General features: G+C 39.5%; 1 pseudogene; it reads left to right on the forward strand.

Moving 5' to 3' along the window:
* Positions 1 to 669: 669 nt before the first annotated feature.
* LOC136825215 (uncharacterized) lies at positions 670 to 2,175 on the forward strand (annotated as a pseudogene).
* Positions 2,176 to 20,657: the final 18,482 nt, after the last annotated feature.

The following is a 20,657-nucleotide window of genomic DNA, read 5'->3' on the forward strand; positions in this document are numbered from 1 at the left end:
CGTTGCTAGGTAACCAATTGGTTCTTAGCCACGTAAAAGTAAATCTAATCCTTCGGGCCAGCCCTAGGAGAGCTGTTAATCAGCTCAGTGGTCTGGTTAAACTAAGACATACTTAATCAATCAGCCAGTCACAATAACGAACAACCATATACACAAGCTCCGCCTCCACCCCTCCTTCCCTCTCCTTTCTTCCCTCACCTGCCCTCCCCCTCCCTTCAAGCTCTCTCTTTCTCTCTTTTTCTCTCTCGGAAGGTAGCTTAAGCTTCAACTTATTTTGTATGATTTTTTTTAATATCAAGCAAGCTATCTATCTATCTATCTGTCTATCTATCTATCTAATTATAATTTATATTGTTGTAGCTATGTAACGATTCAATCGGTTGTTACCTATCAGATGATTGATTTCTTTATGCATTGATTTGGTCATCTCTCTCTCTCTCTCTCTCTCTCTCTCTCTCTCTCTCTCTCTCTCTCTCTATGATAGTGGTTATGTAAATAATTATTAGATTGAGATCTATCTGAAGGGTTTTCGAGTAGTTGAGTGATAGCCACTATGACTGATAGGAAAATTACTGTTGTACCTGCGTTTGCTTACCTTCTTCGCAAACCTCATTTCTACTCAGGGAATTAGCCATCTACTGGTATTACGAGGGTGAGCTTGAAGAAGTGATGGCCACCTCAGAACATAACTGTCCGTATGGTTCCAGAAATGAGTTTGTCACCCAACTCTTCAACTTTTTTAATAAAGAGAAAGCTGACAATTGCCTTCAGATTCGTTTGAATAGGTAACTTGTTACAGTTACTCTATGAATTACAAATAAATATTGACCCTTTCCACAGGACATTCATCATAGTTAAAGCCTTGATTATACTGATGCACGTATTTTCAAGTCATGGATGTTCAAATTGTATTTTATATGATACATATCTATATAAATCCTTTCCTTCATATAGGCCATACCACCGTGTTGCAGCAGCCTTGAGGATGAAAGTGGGGACGGTGCATTCTATTGTGTATCGCAGGACTAGGCCACGGCCCGTCACACCACCAACGCCTCCAGCACAGCCTATCTTTGACAGTTTCTCTGTAGGAGCCATACGTCGGCACATCCATACAAAGTTTGTTGCCAAGCAGGCTTTTACTCTCGCATCCCTGGCACAGAACCTGAAGGAAGAAAGTATCATCCCTGAAAGTACCTCAAAGATTTCGCTATGGCGCTTACTCCACAAAATGGGAATCGAGTATAAGACCACTCAGCGCAAGATGTATGTCAGGAAGGAGACGATTGACTTCACGTGCCAAAGGATACGTTCCCTGCGGGACCTTCAAAGACACAGGGAAGACGGCAGGGAGGTAGCGTACCTGGATGAAACGTGGTTCACGACCAGAATGAGTCATAACATGGAATGGGTGGATACCACACAGCCAAATACCAGTGCCATACAGCCGTCAGGTGCCACCAGGAGATGGGGAACGCTTCGTGGTAGTCGCAGGTGGTACAGCCGATGGCTTCATTGAGGGCTCCTTCCTCTGCTTCCCTGCTAAAAATACCAGCGGCGACTACCACGGGGAAATGAATGGCGAAATGTTCCTACGGTGGGTAACAACTCAGCTTCTGCCACTCCTAGAGGAGCCTTCGGTATTAGTGATGGACAATGCTCCATACCATAGTACAATGAGTGAAGAGAGTCGTTGTCCCACCACTGCTACCCGGAAATCTGACCTCATTGAATGGTTACAGCGCAGAAATATATCCTTCCCGCAGCATGCTACAAGACCTGAACTCCTCTACATATGCCGTCAAAATAGGCCAGAGCCTGAGTAAAAGGTAGATAACACCATTCGGGAATGGGGTCACGAAATCGTCCGCCTGCCGCCCGCACATCCCGAGCTCAATGCAATCGAGCAGGTGTGGGGACACATGAAACGATACGTGCGCTCCTCACCCCAATGTTTCACCCGAGCAGACCTGCAGACCAGATTGGAGGAAGCAAGGCTTTCTGTCACTGGCGATGCATGGGCAGGGGCAGTACGTCGATCACGAGCTTTTGAGGACAGTTATCGTTCAACAGATAACATGCATGACAGTATTGATCCTGTCGTTATTAGTCTTGACAGTGACACTGACGATGAAGTTGACTTGCTCTTAGAAAGCGATGAAGACTAAAAAAATAAAAGTAAATAAAAAAAAAAAAAAAACTTCAAAGAAAATTAAATATGAAGGATTATATCCTACCCACATTCGAGTCCCGTTATCGATTGACACAAATATTCAGTCAAATTCAATTCAGTCCTTACAGAGCGTTATAAGTTTTCATGGGGGGGGGGGAAGGGTGGGGGGGGCGAATATATGTGATATTAGGTGAAATAAAAATTTTGTTTCTCATTTCCTATGAATACCTATCATCTACGCTCATAACCAATAATTGAAATAAGCAATGATATAATGGTGTACAATTGCACATTGTTCAAAGACATTATATTATGATTTATATAAATATATATATATATATATATATATATATATATATATATATATATATATATATATATATTGTATATATATATATTGCTATTTAGCAAACACTTTAAATTTAAGAAGCATGGGGGCAAAAGGTAAAAATGGTTAAGCCTCTGTACCACTCCCCACATTTGTAGAAACTGACAGAAAGGCAGAGAGAGAGAGAGAGAGAGAGAGAGAGAGAGAGAGAGAGAGCAAATCAGTGTATAAATAGATCAGTTAACTGGAAGGTAACAACCAGTGATTCGTTACATTTATACAACAATGTCGATTATTATTAGATAGATATACAAAATTCGTAAAAATATGTTTAAATGAAAGCAACTTTCAGAGAGAGAGAAGAGAGAAGGAGGAAGGAGTAGGGCAGGTGAGGGAAGAAAGGAGAGGGGAGGAAGAAGAAGGGGGTTGGAGGTGAAGGGGGATGGTAGGTAGGCGCAGCTTTTCTAAGCTGGTGTTCGTTTTCTTGCTTGGCTAATGAGTTTTGCCTCTTGGTATAGGTACAAAAGTCTTTATTATTTACAATAAATGATTCATGATACTCCTGTAAATTTCCTCACTGGGTGTAATACACTATAGCAAAATCTCGTACTGATACGAGTGTTCGTTACAGAATAATTGCAAAAAGTCGCACTTGCACTGTCTGTGAAATCCATAGTATATGTCCCTTTATTCTTACAAAACCTAGAAGTATGACCAGGTTTTCCACATGCATAACAATAGCAGTCACTTTTACCTGTATTGCTACCACTATTACTAGAACACTTACTACGTTGTACTCTACCTGACGAAGGATCACTTTTCTTCTTACTCTCACTTAAACTATAAGTTAGACTGTACTCATCTGCGAACCTAGTTTCGTCTGCAAAAGATTTTTCATGCCTATCTTCTATATATAGCTTAATCTCTGGAGATACGTTATCTTTGAAGTTTTCTAGCAAAACTAAGTTCTTGAGATCATCAAAATTATCAACTTCAGCAAAGTTAATCAGTCATAAAACAATCTTTCTACCTTCTTTCCGTATTTTACATACGTACTGCTCTCATCCTCTTTCAAACTTCTAAACTTCTTGTGGTACGCCTCCAGTACTAACCTGTACGCACTAAGAACAATTTCCTTCACAACATTATAATCCTCACATTCCTCCTCAGACATGCAACTATACACAGAAAGTGCCCTACCACGTCAGACTGACTGTAAATACAAAGTTCACATGTTTTTTGGACAACCTACTCTGTTCATTAACTTTTCAAAAGACATGAAATATTTCGTTATATCTTCCTCGTCAAATTTTGGCACTAATTTCAACACTGCACACATACCTAAACTGTCAACATCATTGTTCAATGATGAATTACTACCTCATGTGCTGCCTGCCGTACTATTATGAGAACTTCGCCTTAACCGAGCGATTTCTAACTCTTGTTTACCCTCTCTCTTTTTCTCTCTCTCTCTCATTTTCTAGCCCCAGTTTTTCAACTTCTCTTTCAACTGCTCTCTAAAACTCTTCCCTTTCCCTCTTTTCAACACACTCGAGAAGAGCATCGCCTTCCAGACCCTGAAGCCTACCTGACTCAACCAACTCTTTCTTCAACTCACTCATTCTACTTCTTTCAATATTCTCCGTTTTAATTGGTTGTGATCCAGGAATCGTTCCAGGTTCTTTCAAACTCTAAACAACAATGTTTCAACACTAGCAATTGAAATATGGGAAATGAATATAAAAAGAAACTCTCACAACACTACAACCATTTATTCACAACCTTATTTACAAAGAAAATGAAATGTTGTTTTCCCTTTGCTCTCACTCAACATAACACTAAACAAAAATAGATCTAAGCAGTTATAGACAGGGGGAACGGGTTGCAAGGTAGAGCAATCTCATTACTTAATTGGTGAATTGGTGAGCTATCCTCTCGAGGCTGGGGTTTCAGCTGAAGAGATGATGCTGGCACGATGACATCGGGCTTGAAGACGTCACAGAAGGACTGCTGGGAACTCAGCAGAGAAGTTGCTGGTACGATGACCACAGGCTCGTAAACGTCACAAAAGGATATCTTTAGGGTGAGGCAGCAAATGCTGTTTCTTCAGGAATTCGGAGATTGTGCAAATGGAGGGCAGGAAGGGCTGAAGACTCGTCCTCACTACAGGTAGGAAGGACTGACTACTTCACATGGGAACTCCACACAAGCAGGAGATTACTTTCCTTTGTCACTGGTATGTAGTCTTGCTGAGGGCAAAGGGCTTAGGGACTTCTCATCACAAGCAGAAAGGGCTGGCTGCTTCTCGTTTTGGCAGGACAAGATTTTATGGAGAAGAGTAAAGGATACTTCCTTCGAATCTTGCTTTGGACTTCAGAGTACCGTCTCTGTCTCTGACTGTCTATATCTCTCAAAGTCTTGGGAAGTCTTAAGACTGAGGAATTCGGAACATATAAGGTTTCTGTGTGGAGGGCAGGAAGGGCTGAAGACTCGTCCTCACTACAGGTAGGAAGGACTGACTACTTCACATTGTCACAGGCAGGAAAGGCTGACTACTTCACGTTGTCACAGACAGGAAGGGCTTAGCGACTACTTCTCCACACAAGCAGGAAGGGCTGACTACTTTCCTTCGTCACTGGTATGTAAGCTTGCTGCTTCACCTCGTCTCGAACATAGAGGGCTTAGGGATTTCTCATCACAAGCTGGAAGGGCTGGCTGCTTCTCTTCGTTTCGGGCAGGACAAGATTTTATGGAGAAGAATAAGGGGCGTCTGAAGGAGATACTCCCGTCGGAACCTTGCTTTGTCCAGCCTCAGAGTACTGCCTCTATCTCAGTCTTTCTATATCTCTGTCTTGGGAAGTCTCTTCTCGAAGCTTATATACCCCTGTATAGGCAGAGCTAATGACGATGATCATTATTCCCATATGAGGAGTTTTTTTATTTTCTGCACAATGATTGGTTCCTAATATCCGCCCACTTCCGGTCACGCCATAGAAGATTCCAGATCAAATTTTCTGATGAAATGTGGACCGGATATTGTGCCATGTTACAAAGGCATGGCAAGAGATACCACGTGGGGTCGTTTCCACAAGAAAGGGCTTTCATCGAATCACTACTTCTCCACGATGCGTTTACAACAGGAACTGGCTGGTGAGCAAACACAGGAAGCAGTCACATCTAGGAAAAGAGACATTTCTTTTTCAATATATTTCATCATTATTGCATCTACCCATGACAGATGCCCAGAGACTTATACTAATTTTTGGAACATGACGCTCGTTACCTGAATGAGGTGCATGTATGAGAAATCAATTCAGTAATCTTCAACGCAAAATTTGTGCTATTGTAAGTGACCTGGGGAATTCAATATTAGCAAGACCGGGCGTATTCCTAACTTCCTAACTGGTTACTCATGGTATGATCAAACCTAGACGTCCTGTCATTCCTAACTGTGGTTGCCAGATTCGATGTTCTTATCTGTTCAGACTCCAAATTGTCCGAAACACTCATGCGGGAATCAGTCGCACTTTCCCTTCTGTTAACACTTCACTGCACTGCCTAGCTAAGTCCTGTCACTTACGACATGCAGTTCGCTAACATGCAATAGCAGCAAACTCATGTGTGAATGGCAGCTCTTTGTCTGGTGGCAGATAGAAATTCGTACACTTGCGGTTACATGCAATTTACTCTGGTTCATTACGAATTCCCTTTCATGAACGATTCTATCAATGGTATGACATAAAATGAAATACTTATGCTGTGTACCTTTCTGTCCAATTGTATGCATATGATGGCTCTTCACTCTAAAAATCAGGTTCGTCTCAATCTTGCAATATTCCTCAAATCGAAAACTAATTAGGATGTTGCAAATGCACTTTTTGCAATATTATGCAACATGCAAGATACATCCTGGCAAAGTCACCAAAAGCTACATGTGAATGCTGGGTCTTGAGTTCATTGGCACATGGAGGGGGGAAAGTCACATCTGAACATGCGTCCACATACAGCAATATCATTCAATTAGTCAATGATACTGGTAATTATAGGAGAAAATCTCAAGATAATGACAAGAATGTATTGACAATTAATTCAAGGTTGTGGAGGGCTGCTAGGGTCCTGGTACATTACAGCAATGGGTGATACTTGAGAAAACACTTGATAACAATTACTTTAAAAAGGGGCAAAACACAAGCAGAACATGAGTCTGCACTACTGAAGGGGGACTATCGCGATATGTGAATTACCTCTATGGGTGAGAGGGCCTTCTTGGCACTCAATGGAGGAAGATTCTACAAGAACACGCCCATCTTAGCGGGAGCAATGAGAGCTTACAATCAGGGCAGAATCGGATTACAGCATCAGGTTTGATCTGCAATGATACAGTCAAGAGGTTGCCTGATGAATGGATCTTGGCACTGAGGAGGTTCTGCTGAAGGCAGGGGATTCCTCTCTCATAAATATTCACAAAAATACTCAAATAAAAACACAATAATAACACTTCATCAGTGCAAAATAATAATCAACAAACAGGTCATTAATATCACTCCAGGTATGGAAAAGGAAGATATGATGAAAATTAGTAATAGAAGAAGGAAAGGTGACCTGCAGTCTCAAAGTATCACATCACATGGTCTTCAAGGACGTCTCTGTGGGCTACTGACGATGGAGTATGGCACGTGGGTTGGGGGGAGGCAGAGCTATGACTGACAGACACCAGGTCAATCGGTAAAAAGGGGGCGAAGGAGGGAGGCTGTCTGTCTCTTGTCTGGTTCTTTCGGAATCTCTAGTCGGTCTCTGTCGGACGCGGTCAGTGGCTCCTTTTTATGGGGTCTGGCCCACGGGTCACAGATGCATGATGGGAACTGGGGCCGTGTGGTAACCATGTGGCATCGCACCTTAATTTCTGGCGCCAAGCCCTGGAAGGTCCAACACCAGGGTCTTGTGAGAGAGGAAGAGAGCGCGAGAATCACCGTTCCCAATAAAAGAGGATTAACATCTGGGCGGGGGGGGGGGGAGTATTAGACGAGGAATAAGGAACTTCAAATCTGGAGGATCTAGTTGACCTGACAAAGAAATTGTCTGTGATTTTTTATTGTTTGTTTTATTCTAATTTGAGGCGAGTAGGCTGGCTTTGTACGAGGTATGCAGGTGCAATCATGCCGTCTGCATAATATTGTAGTAATATATATATATATATATATATATATATATATATATATATATATATATATATATATATATATATATATACATACATATGCACACACAGTAGAGTTCGTTTATAACGCACAGACTTGTAATGAATTCAGGCCTACGACAAATGAAAGTGAATTGGAACTTATTTTTTATTTTATTTTATGTTTAAATATGATTATACGAATAAGAAATAAAATTCAAAATATGCAATATGTACAATTCACCAAGTTATTATAATGTAAAATTATTATTGTATTATGTTAATATTAGAAAAATTGTACCCTTACCTAAATAAAATTGTGGATAAACCACACTTGACATTACTCTTACTAATATTTCACTTTCTAAACTATTCCCTACCATGGTTAGCTAGCTAACTGCCTTCACTCTTCTTTCACCCATCTTACCTATCAGTTAAAAAAATAAAAATAACAAAAATAAAAACTTGAAATTGTAGGTACGTAACGAATTCTTTATTACGAAATCAGGTATATAACGAAATGTTGTGTACGTCCCTGTAACAGTTCTATTGGTAAAAAATACCTGTTGTAACGAAATTATAATTTTATTGCTAAACAAACATCAAAAACCTGTTATCTCAGTGAACTGTTATCAATTTGTTCTTAATTTTGTCTTAGTCGGCTTTGGAAAATTTTTGCGGCAAAAAGGCCATGATTTTGCGGTACAATAGTGCTTAATTCTTAAACTGTTTGTGCATGAAATGATAGTGAAAACTATTTTTTTAACCGCCTAGTGCTTGTTCGCTAATTTTAATAGCTTATGACTTTTTGTTGTTTTATATAACGCGCAATTAAAATATTTTAAATTAATATCATGTGTTACTTTCTTATTATTCCAAGTGAAATCCATGTCAACAGATTTTTTTCTTCACACAAATAAAGATTTATTACGTTCAATACACAACCACTAGAAGCGTAATAAAATTCACATGTACACGTATAACACTTACCCCGGACTCTGTGTACATTGTGTATCAACTTAACGTCATTCAAAATTTTTAGGTAAAGAAAAAACTACAAACCTAACTTTAATTTTGTTATAAACATTAAAATACATATCCAGTTCTTAAACTAACCATGACTTTTATTGAAATGTATTAGAGATCTTGATACACTTAGGAGGATCGATACTTTATCGTCTGGATTTCATTCTGCATCAAAACAAGGGTGGTAATCCAATCATTTCAGATATCTTTTTTATAACGAATGATGCCTATAGAGAATTGCAAACGACAGTCCCCTGGAATTCGCTATAAACGAACTCTACTGTATATATATATATATATATATATATATATATATATATATATATATATATATATATATATGTGTGTGTGTGTGTGTGTGTATATATATATATATATATATATATATATATATATATATATATATATATATATACATACATATATACATATATATATAATATCAATGGAACCTGTCATGCAGCTGTACAAGAAGGAGGAATGAATCCAATCATTTCAGATATCTTTTTATAACGAATGATGCCTATAGAGAATTGCAAACGACAGTCACCTGGAGTTCAACTATAAACGAACTCTACTGTATATATATATATATATATATATATATATATATATATATATATATATATATATATATATATATATATATATATATATATATATATATATATATATATATATATATATATATATATATATATATATATATACATACATATATACATATATATATAATATCAATGGAACCTGTCATGCAGCTGTACAAGAAGGAGGAATGAATCCTGACAGGTTTTACATTAAATTAGGATACTGTAGGAAATTTGCAATACATATGGTATGATTACAGTAGATACACACTCAAAAAAAAAAAATAGCCAAAGAAAAGGCAGTTCCCATAAAAAAAATTTTGATCTCCGTGCAGGTGGGTAGTCACCTTTGCTACTGAAACCAGACAAACTACCTTGTTTAGAATTTGTATATTTAGCAAATTTCCGTGGAAATAATTAGGTCAGTTATATTCCTTTGTGGCTATTCATAAACTTAAAAAAGCTATCTTTCATGAAGCTGGATTCAATTAGGTTTTTGTAAAGGTTAACCATACTTGCAATACCCCGAGTACACTGATGTATTGCACTGATGTGTCTTGCTGGCTGTCACCTACCCCCAACCTCCGAATATATATATATATATATATATATATATATATATATATATATATATATATATATATATATATATATATATATATATATATATATAATATGACATCGTTTCACGTTTAATATTTTCTGCCTTACAGGTAATTATGCATTTAAAACAAAATGTATAGATGAAAAAATGAGACATTATCTCATTGAATTTCAAAATCTACTCACTCTTACATACAGCATCAGAATCGTCAGCATTCAGGGCCCCAAACTTTGGAAGAATTGTCAAAATCCCAATTACAAAAGTTGCTGTCTGCATGGCTTTGGTAGTAGCACCTGCCGCTGGTTGACAACTAATTTAATTTTCCTCTCTGCCAGTTTTGATTTCAGTCTTTATTGATTCCAAAATCCCAGGTCCGCCTCCAAAGTACTCTTACAGTGGTTTCCGTGTTCTTGTTTGTTTATTATTTAGAAAACCGTCGGCGCCAAGCTAGAAGTGGAACTGTGTTCAGATATCTTTGTGTATTTCCAGACAATTAAAGGCTCAGTTTGACCTGATGGTGGATACACAATCGCTCTAGCGACCAAGGAGGGAAGCTGAACCTAACCTTTGGTTCTTACGATGCCTACTGATCCATTTATAAATTTCGAGTGGGAGAGTATTTACATCTAAATCGACAGTGATTTGTTGCATCTGGCATCCTGAATTTCCACACCTGTGATAATATACACACCTGCCTCAAGCTTCGATGACACGATAAGGGGTTGGTGATCCCAGCCATTGGGCTATTGACTTGAAATTCAAGCTTCCAAAGAATATGTTGTTCATTCGAAAGAAGTAAGAGAAGGTAAAGGGAAATACAGAAAGAGGAGATCAGTAATTATTAGAAAAACAGATAAGTTAACGATTTAATAAATAAATAAAAATGTAAGTAAAATATGAAAATACAAGTTGAATTGTATTAGGGTAGTAATGTATTGCATCCTCACTTGAACTTCTAAAGTTCCAACTGCACGACATCCTCTGGGAGGATGTTCCACAGCCCAACAGTGTGAGGAATAAAGGGCCTCTGGAACTGAGAAGTTCTACAGTGAGGCACATTTACTGCATATTGGTGCTGATGTTTAGCGAGTCTGGTTGCTCTCGGCAGGTAAAGGGGATCAAGGATCAATTGTGAATGTGAAAGATCTCTGTTAAAATACAACTTACGAAAAAGTGACAAACAAGAGGCCATCCGTTGATGGTCCAAGTCATAACTGCTAATCTTAGGGAACAGAAACTTACCACCATGAACCTCCCTATCTAACAGTGATATATCTCTAGCAGAAGCAGACATTCACACCAAAGAGCAGTATTCTAGTAGAGAAAACACAAATGACCTAAAACAGGTTGCACTGATTTCATCACTGTTATAAATAAATGGGGTCTTTTGAACAATACCTAACATTCGTGCAGAATTTGCCGAAACTTTCATTAGATGTTTCTCAAAAGTAAGATGTGAGTCAGCAGCTACACCTAGGATAGTTAAAGCTTCAGACTCATTCAGTGAAGTCCCATTAACCTGAAGGGGAGGATGTGGTGGAAAATCTGTACAAGATCTGCTAATCAATAATGTTTTTGTTTTACTGGAGTTCAGCCTGAAGGTTCTCTTATAAAGGTCCTCTTGCAAACGCCATGTCAAGTCTAAAAGAGCATCACAAGTACCTAACTGCTTCCTATATGCATATTGCCTATCGGCTAACAATCCTTTAGATTCCACATACTCATACAGTGGCTTAAAAATAGGATTTTCAGAAACTTTGGAGAGCACAGGGAGAATAGAAATTGGCCTGTAGTTACTGCAGTCAGCAGATATGCCATTCTTTGGAACAGGCACTGTATTACTAAGCTTGTACTCATCTGCAAACATATTGTATCGACATAAAAATCTATAGAATCTACTAATCTTGGGAGACAACACACTAGAAACCTTTCTAAAAAAGCAAAGGGAAGAAACCATTAGGATCTTCTCCATTCCAGCTGTCAAGAGCGTCCAGAATTTTCTTAACATCTCTAGAGTGAAATGCAAATTTTCTAAGAATAGGTTCAGTATGACAAGTATCAAGGAGAGGGACACTGTCAGGTTCAAAAGCTCGGTGAAGCTGTTCAGCCTTTGCCTATGTCCAGTAACCAATCTATCATCATCTGTTAGCAGTGGTGGAATGGAAGATGAGCCTGACCCCAGATAGATGATGGCAACTTCGTCCACCGCAGATAAGGCTGGGTAATTCTTTAAAATTTCCTTTTCAAGGAATTACTGAAATTTCTCTCGGCTGTATGGTGCAATTTCATTTGAATGATTTCGTCTCCATGGTTGGATTTGGTCTGTTTGTCATGGTAAGCTCGTCTACATGTATTATCAAACCATGGCTGATTATTTGTCCTGAATTTGATGGCTTTTCTAGGGGCATTTAACCTCTTCTTGGGATCAGGAGCTAATATTAAGTGCCTGACAAGCTTCAATAATGCAATCCCAATTAGCTGTAGATTTCAGCCAGACTGTTTTTCCAATAGCGGGATTAGGAATATACTGATTGTCAGATATGTCCATCTCAGTGGCTCAAAGATCAGAAGTGCCTATATATTCACATACCTTGGACTTGACAATGGCTGGAACATCTGTGAACATGAGGGCTAATCTATTACCAGAAATATGTGTGGGTTCCTCAGTTAACTGGACAAAATTGGAGGATACACAGCACTCAAGAGCTGATCGGCCATGTTGATCTTTGGAATTTGAATTTAGCTACTTGCTGTGCTTTGCATTACAGTCTCCACAAATAAGTACTCTGCAATTTTTCTTATTGTAAGGAGTAACAGGTCCAGGGTTCATCTCAATGTCTCCCTAAAGAATTAAAATTAACAACAGAAAATCAACAGCAAAACTAATAAATAGACTTATAACAACAATAACATAGTAAAAATCAACAGAACAATAAACAATAATAATACATCAGCAACAACAGTATTTACATTATTTACAAAAATTCTTTTTAAAGTATAAATAAACAAGACCATAAGTCATTGAAAAAAGCGCCAGAAGCAACTGGTCAACAAGGTGGGACTGGTACACCTTGTAAGGCAAATAAGAAACCCACCAGGTTTGCCACAACAACTGGGGGAGGACAGTCAGGATGAATTTAGAAATTATAAAAAGCTCAGAAGGAAAAGATTAGGTAAAGACTTTCCTGGTAATCCACCAAGCAACTCCTGCTTTCTCATCACCCTGTCTACACACTTTTCAAAAAAACAGAAAAAACAGAAAAGAGGAAAAATGACTGATTGTACCCTCAAACAAGGGAACTCAAACCCAAGACCATGGAAGGCCACGGTACAATGGCTATGGTACAGTCCAAGGTTGGAGAACAAGGTTTGTATTCGAGTAACCTCTTAGAAGGGTTGTTTAGTAAGGCTAAAGGGTCCCTTCTACCCACTGGTTTGGTTTTGGAGTGTCCTTCTCCTAACCAAGTTGCTTGCCAAGGCTAAAGAGTCTCTTCTACCCTAACTTGTGTAGGCAGGGACATCACACCCTGAAGGGAATCTCGCTAAGACAGGCCACATTAACCCACTACTTGCCTAGGTACCATGTTCAAGCACTGGCTAGCTTTCTTTTGAGAGTATTAAAAAGAATTGTTTCTCTAGCCCAGTAGATATACAACTCTGTTCTCACACAAAACCATAATGACTAATGGACTTAATATGCCAAATCTGCTGCTTAGAAACAATCCCATAAAGGTTAAAGCATACACAAGATGTTTCAGGCGAAAATTCTTGTCTGACCCCTTCTTGACAGCTGAGTCATCTGCCTGGTTCTGAAGAGCAGAGATACAATTCTGCCTCCAAAATTTCTGGAGCTTGACAAAGTTGATCCTAGACTCTGTCTTCACCTACATTACACACTTACTACCAACACAAGCAACATCATGATGGACACCATCATAGAGCAAAAAATCAGTGGTACCACCAAATCTCTTAGTTTCTTCTGTTGGAAATTGACAGCAGTAGAAAACAATCAGAGGTTTCTGACACTTACACAAGGGGATATCTTTCACCATCCTGACAGATTATCAACCTCCCATCTGTGCCCTAACAGAAACACAAAATTCGTACTCTGGCAACTTTTAGCCATCATCATTTTCAGGTGCTCAATAAAACATTCCTGATAAGAAAAACCCCTCAGCAGACGTATTTTGTAGAACAGAAGTTAATGGGGTTCAACTGGAAATCAACTACAAAGAACTCCCCAATACCCAACAACAAGATACCAAACAGAAAACTATCACACCAACATAATTGATTTGAAGAGGGAAGACATCCCTTTCAGGGCTACAAGAAGAAGAGTCCTCTGCCAGCATGGGCTATCACAAGTGGTGAAAGCTCAACAAAAATTTTATTGTTTCAACTCACCCAAGAACTCTCTCATCCATCTGGCAGAGCAACAGCCAAAATTGTGATTGAAAAATTCATATGGCAGGGAGCAAATGAGACATTAAAAAAGTGAGCAAACAGTATATTAAATGGCAAAGGAGCAAAGTGACCCATTACTCAATATATCAAGTGGCAAAGGAGCAAAGTGACCCATCACTCAGTATATCAAGTGGCAAAGGAGCAAAGTGACCCATCACACAGAGTCCAGCACTGGGGAAATCCCTTGAAATGACATTTTGGTGTCTACACATGGATATAGAGGGACCCCTTCGCCTCTGCACTGGGTTTAGATACATCTGCACAACTACATTTAGAACTACCTATGGGTTGGCAATCCAAATGATGGAATTGACAGTGAGTGCCTGTGCTGAAGAACATCTCAATGGTTGGGTTAGCCGTTTCTGCGTACCTGACAACATCACCTCTGATGGAGGGTCAGCTTATACCTCAGAAATATGGTCTGCCTTAGCAAAATTACTGATACCAGTCATACACCACACCACAGCATACATGCCAATTACCAATGGCATATCTGTAAGAACCTGCTGATCTCTCAAAGAAGCACTCATTATTAGGTGTAATGACCCAGATAGGAAAGCACAACTACACTGGAAATTCCTCAGTCTGTGTATAACCCCTTCACTAGAAATCAGTGCCTCCCCTGCTGAAATGGTCATCAAGATGAAGAACTGTTTATAATACAAAAAGTGGAAAGATTCTGACCATACGCTCAAACATATAAAGTTTCCTAGAAATCATTCGTCCTGTTGGTTAATATTCGTCGGAAACTTCTGACGATGCCCACAAGACTCCTCTAACAGAGACCCATACCTAGTCCTCGAATGGAAAAACAAAGCCTTCAAAATATTCATATATGGCAACGAAGACTGGGCATCTAACAACAGGCTCAAACCGGGCTACCCTGGGAACGAATGTACTGCCCACTCCTCAGTCACCCTCTTTAGATTTGGGTGGCATATCCGACCATTGACTACAGTTAACCTGCAACAAAAAAGAATGATCAGAGTGGTTCACAAACAAGCAGTGAAAAACATACGTTTCATTCAGCGCTAAAATTTACCACTCAGTGAAAAATTTATGCACTAATATCTTTTTGATAATATAACAACAAACCTGTAACAAAGAGTGACCAGTGAGGCCAACAACCAAACAGTGAGAGTTATATGTACATAGCAAACCATTCAAATGATAAATTATACACATATAAAAAACCATTTAGCAAAAATCATATTTATCAATATTTTTGTTAGTATATACTATATACATTTTCAGTGGTATGCAGGCTCTTTTTCAAATTATTGTATGTATATCTTTTTCTATTGTGTATATCAGTATATCTGCCCATAATTTGAAATTTTAAGTCACTGCGCATGTATCCCTGTTACCTGGCTTTGGTATTATATACAACAATATCAACCTGCATCATTACTCCAGGGACCTGCTTTTAGCTCAAATGATACTCATGAATTTAACATCGCCTGCTATTCCATAGTAAGAGGATGGCTAGGCACTTCTTGGTTGCATTCGATAAACATTTTCCTAAAAAGAACCAGACATAAAAGGTGTGTAATTTAAAAATATTTTGTTGAGATATTGGAGCGAAAAAAATCGCTCTCGAAATGGTTTAAAAAAGATTTAGTACCTGAAGATAAAGAGATATACCCTAATAGGGCACAAGATCTATTAAAGGACGAAGAGACCTTTGAAAAATCAACAAGGGATCCCCTAACAAGCATTGCTGCACAGTTTAATAAATCAGTTAGGACTATAGAAGATAATAAAAAAGATATCGGCTTCTTTGGTATCATTCAAGGTAATCAATCCTTCTCTCTCTTATTCCAAAAACGTGAAAGGATGGTGTTTGCCTATGTACCCTTACTATCCAGCAAAGGTTCATTCATGTGCAAACAATCCAAAAGGCTGGCAGATATACTATCTCTCCTTCATAGGAACCTCCTCATTTTCCCACGTAAAACACACAGATTCCATACATAGATTTAGTAGGTTAAACATCCCCCTGAACAATATCAAAATACTGAGTCTAGAGTTGGAATCTTTATTCACTGAAGTCCCAATTGCTGATGTGTTGTCTTCTAAGTAGGGAGCCACAACTGCATGAAGAACATTTTCCTCTTAGCATTGGTAAAACGTTAAAAATGAATTAATTTAAGAGTAACTAACAGTGCTCTCCCTCCTGAGGATCAAGGAGATCTTTACCTTGTCCACCAAGCCATTATAAAGGCTTTTGAAATAACTCCCGACCGTTGGAGGAAAAGATGGAGAAATATGCCCAAGGAATCAGGCCAAACCTGGTCTGAGTGGATCTTCAAAAAGATCCAGGCACTAAAATGATGGCTAGAATCTCTCAAGGCTACTAGCGTGGAGGACGTCCTCAAACTCTTCCAGCTTGAGGACTTTTTACATTATGCCCGCCAGCTCTTGCCACTCATCTATGTGACAAGGCACCTAAGACAGTGGCTGAGTGCTGTCGTTGGGCTAACATTTGGGATACACATCATCCCCATCTTAGTTCCCATGGACGAAAATTGTATTCCTCCTCGCTTGCCTCAACCATCTCCCAGCAACCTCACAAGAATGGGCACCCCCATAAGAAACCCATGTGTGGGTATTGTACGAGAACTGAACAGTGCTGCTTGAAGGCTGAGAATCAGCCAGAAGACCCCTCTACGTCCTCAAATGGGACAACACCCAACGAGCCACACCTGGGTCATGGATGAAGGGTAACGGGCCTGCTCCCTCCAATGGGACAGTGCCAGGTAAAGATTATAGCCGGACTTATTGTCCCACTTGCAAAGTCTATGGGCACTCCACCCAATGTGCAAAATTCCCTAATAATAATAAGTCAAGTACGCCTGCCCTTGCCTTGGCAGTTACCGACCCAACATCCTTAGGTCCTCCAGCCCAGGGTCCCATTTATGTGGCACCTCCCCGAGGTAGGTGCCCTGCCAGCCAGGTCAAGGTATTTGATGATTCTGGCGCACAAATGTTCCTCATAAGGGAAGACACAGTTCCCCGTGGAGCTACCATTAACAGACGTAAACTTGTCACGATTGAAGGTATCAATCACTTTAAGATGATGCTTCCTTCTGTCAAGTTGAGGATCACGAGATCTCATAGATCGGAAATCTGCAACCTAGCAGTGGCCAGATACATTCCTGGAGGTTATGACCTCCTCCTAAGACAGGACTTCTAGTCGCCATCTAAATTACAGCAATCCAGGGCTCCAAATCTCCCAAATCATTCATTAGGCACAAGAAAGCCTCAAACGCCTGCATTCATTCCACTGCCAGTGCCACCTGAGTACGATGTGCAATGGCCCCCTCCATCAAGATCAATTCCAGATCCCATTCCAGTGCCCAGCCCTGCCCCAGTGCCAGTGCCAGGGCCCCAATAAATCCCCCTCCAGGAGATCCCACACCTGATTCACAATCTCTGCCAGTGTCACTTGGTTGCACTGAGTAGTGCCAAGCTCCGTCCGTCCAAATCAAATAGTGCCTGACCCTACCTTAGTGTCAGTGCCAGTGCCTATTTATTTTCCTTATAACTCTATCCTTAATTCTCATTTCCCTTCCTTACTTTTGATTATTACTCACTTTTATTTTATGCCTTACCAAGGCCCCATTTTACCTTAATCCCCCCTACCAATGCAGAGTGCCATTGACAGACATTCCAACTGTATAAGTCCCATGACTTCCCTTTCATGCCTACCACGGCATGATACATTTAGAATACGATAGCCATCGCCATCAGTTATTATTATATGAGTGCCAAATTGGCACAGTGCCTGGCAAATGATCCTGCCGGTGGACTCACGCCCTCTGGCTACCTTGGCGGCCTTCTTGGGCTAAAGAATGAACCTAGCCATTTTCCATAGGCTAAGGAATGTAGTTCCAGCACATTTAATCATCATCTTTTATTAACAATCATTGATTATTCTGAATCTGTCATCTATTCTCTTTGTGAATTTTTGTAATAAATCTCGAGTCTCAGACTCGCGACCTTGCGTTTATAGTGCCCGAATGGTACTGAGACTAGCTGCATGTGTGCAAAATTTGTAATTGATTATTATTAAGAGTGGAAGAAGTATCTCTAGAATTAACCTAGTATTAATTCATTGTTTTAACCATACCATTACGTTGTGCAAATATTCTAATTAACATTCGTCATATGCTGCCTTAACGTAATAGGAATTTAATGATAAGAATATGTCATTTCTAGCAGCAAGTATTTATTCTGCGTTAATGTAAATGCCACTGTGTTGTTTTGCCTCTTGAAATTAGTTGCTACACAGAAGTTTAAGTTAAATCATAAGACACGAAAGGGAAGTGAGAGAGAAGTAAAGTCTTTAAGTGAGTTTGCTTGCTGGTAATCATTATCACCGAATCTAGGGTGTGAATGCTAACTTGGTTGGTGAGGTGCGACGAATGGAACTTCTTTCCAAGTAACCTCACCCATTTTTACATCCGCAACATAACAGAGAAGGAAATAAGATTCATTTCAATTGTTTTTATTACTAGAACTGTGGGTTCATTTGCCCCTTCATAAACTCCCTTCCTCATTCCCAAAATGGTTAAGCCTTTAACCCTTCTTTCTATCCAAATGACTGCCTAAGGTCTTGTTTGCAGGTGACCTACGAAGATGCCTTCTTAACGCCATCAGGCAAAGGGGCAAGGGAGGAGCCAAAAAGAGAAAGTTGGCGCTGCCCACCATGGTAAACTCTTCACGAGGTCTGACTGGATGCCATGTGCTCGATGTAGAAAACATGACGAAGATTGACCTCTTGCGCCATCTATCTGGATGCCCAGGCGTAATCCCCGAGGTTATTAATAGACGCTGCAACCACGGTCGAAGAGAGCAGTGCTCAGAACTCCACTGAGGACAAATGTCCTTACCCTTGCCTGCCCCTCGAACCCTCCATGTGTTCGACCCCGAGGTTCGAACCAGCATACTTTTGTAATGGCATCCCCCCTTAATTCCCTCCTCCAGCGTCAGCGCTCCATTGAATGAGAACATCGTCATCTTGACAAAGGTCATGTACCGGAATAAGGTTTCTTAGTCAGTCACGATTCCTGTTATTTCTCTGTCTGATTTAATTTCTATTTCCATTGTGTGATCACCTTCAGTAATTTGTGTTGGAGAATCATGTGTTAACATAATTATGCATTTAGTGTTGAACTAAGTTATTTGGCACCATCTGTGCATTCCCTCAGTTCCCTTTGAGCATCTTATTATTCTTGCAAGTAACTGCCTTGCATATATTGCAGATAGGCCTCGGCTGTGGAACCACTTGGCTCTATCCCATGTGCAGTGGCCGTATGCCACCTCTTCTACCCCCTCTCCAATTTTTCCTGTTATGAAGACATCATCGGCGTAGGAAATTTATCCTGTGTAGGGTTCGTTCATTTAGCAGGCCCTTATTATTACCTGCCCAGTAATTCATCATTCTGATCTGTGTGCGCTATGTAAATATAATTAGTTAAGAGAACCACTGAGTTTACGTAATCTTCCCTCACATGAAGAAGGCCTTAAGCCACAGTTTTTCGCTTGCTTTGTTTGACTATGAAGTTGCCCTAGTATTGAGTCAGATGTGTAATAAATACAGTAGATTTCTTAATAATGTAAAGAACTCCTGCTTTCATCCTTTGCCACCCAGAATCAAGTAAGTATCCAAGGGCACATTCGTAGCAATATATATGTATATATGTGTATGTATGTATGTATGTATGTATGTATGTATGTATATATATATATATATATATATATATATATATATATATATATATATATATATATACATATATACAGTATATATAATATACATATATGTGTGTATGTGTAAGTGGTGACTTCAGAAGGTATAAAACATCTTTAGAGATGAAGTTGCTGGCCCCATGCTTTTCCTTGCCTTCGTTGCATTAAACCAGAGTCGAGTAACTACCAGATACTTAATTATTTCAACAGAGGCACAGGGGAATTTAATACTAAGCTTAAAGTGTTCTACTGAGTGTCACAGTTGAACTTGAGTCCTTTCAGTGGCAAAACAAATAACATTACATATGTTCGGGAAAACGTTGACATCTAACATGTCGAATAGACTACCGGATGGATGGCCGACGGACATTTGGCCGACAAACAGTTCACCGACGGACATGTGACCGAACGGACATTCCACTGAGGGGATATGTGACAGAATGGATATTTGACCGAAAATTTTAATGCGCCACATTCGTTAACGTACCGTTAATAGTAAGAAACAGCATTGTTCGGAAACAATCAGCATTAATTTTCCCAATTTC

This window comes from Macrobrachium rosenbergii, chromosome 37, assembly GCF_040412425.1.
Source record: "Macrobrachium rosenbergii isolate ZJJX-2024 chromosome 37, ASM4041242v1, whole genome shotgun sequence".
Taxonomy (NCBI): Eukaryota; Metazoa; Arthropoda; class Malacostraca; order Decapoda; family Palaemonidae; genus Macrobrachium; species Macrobrachium rosenbergii.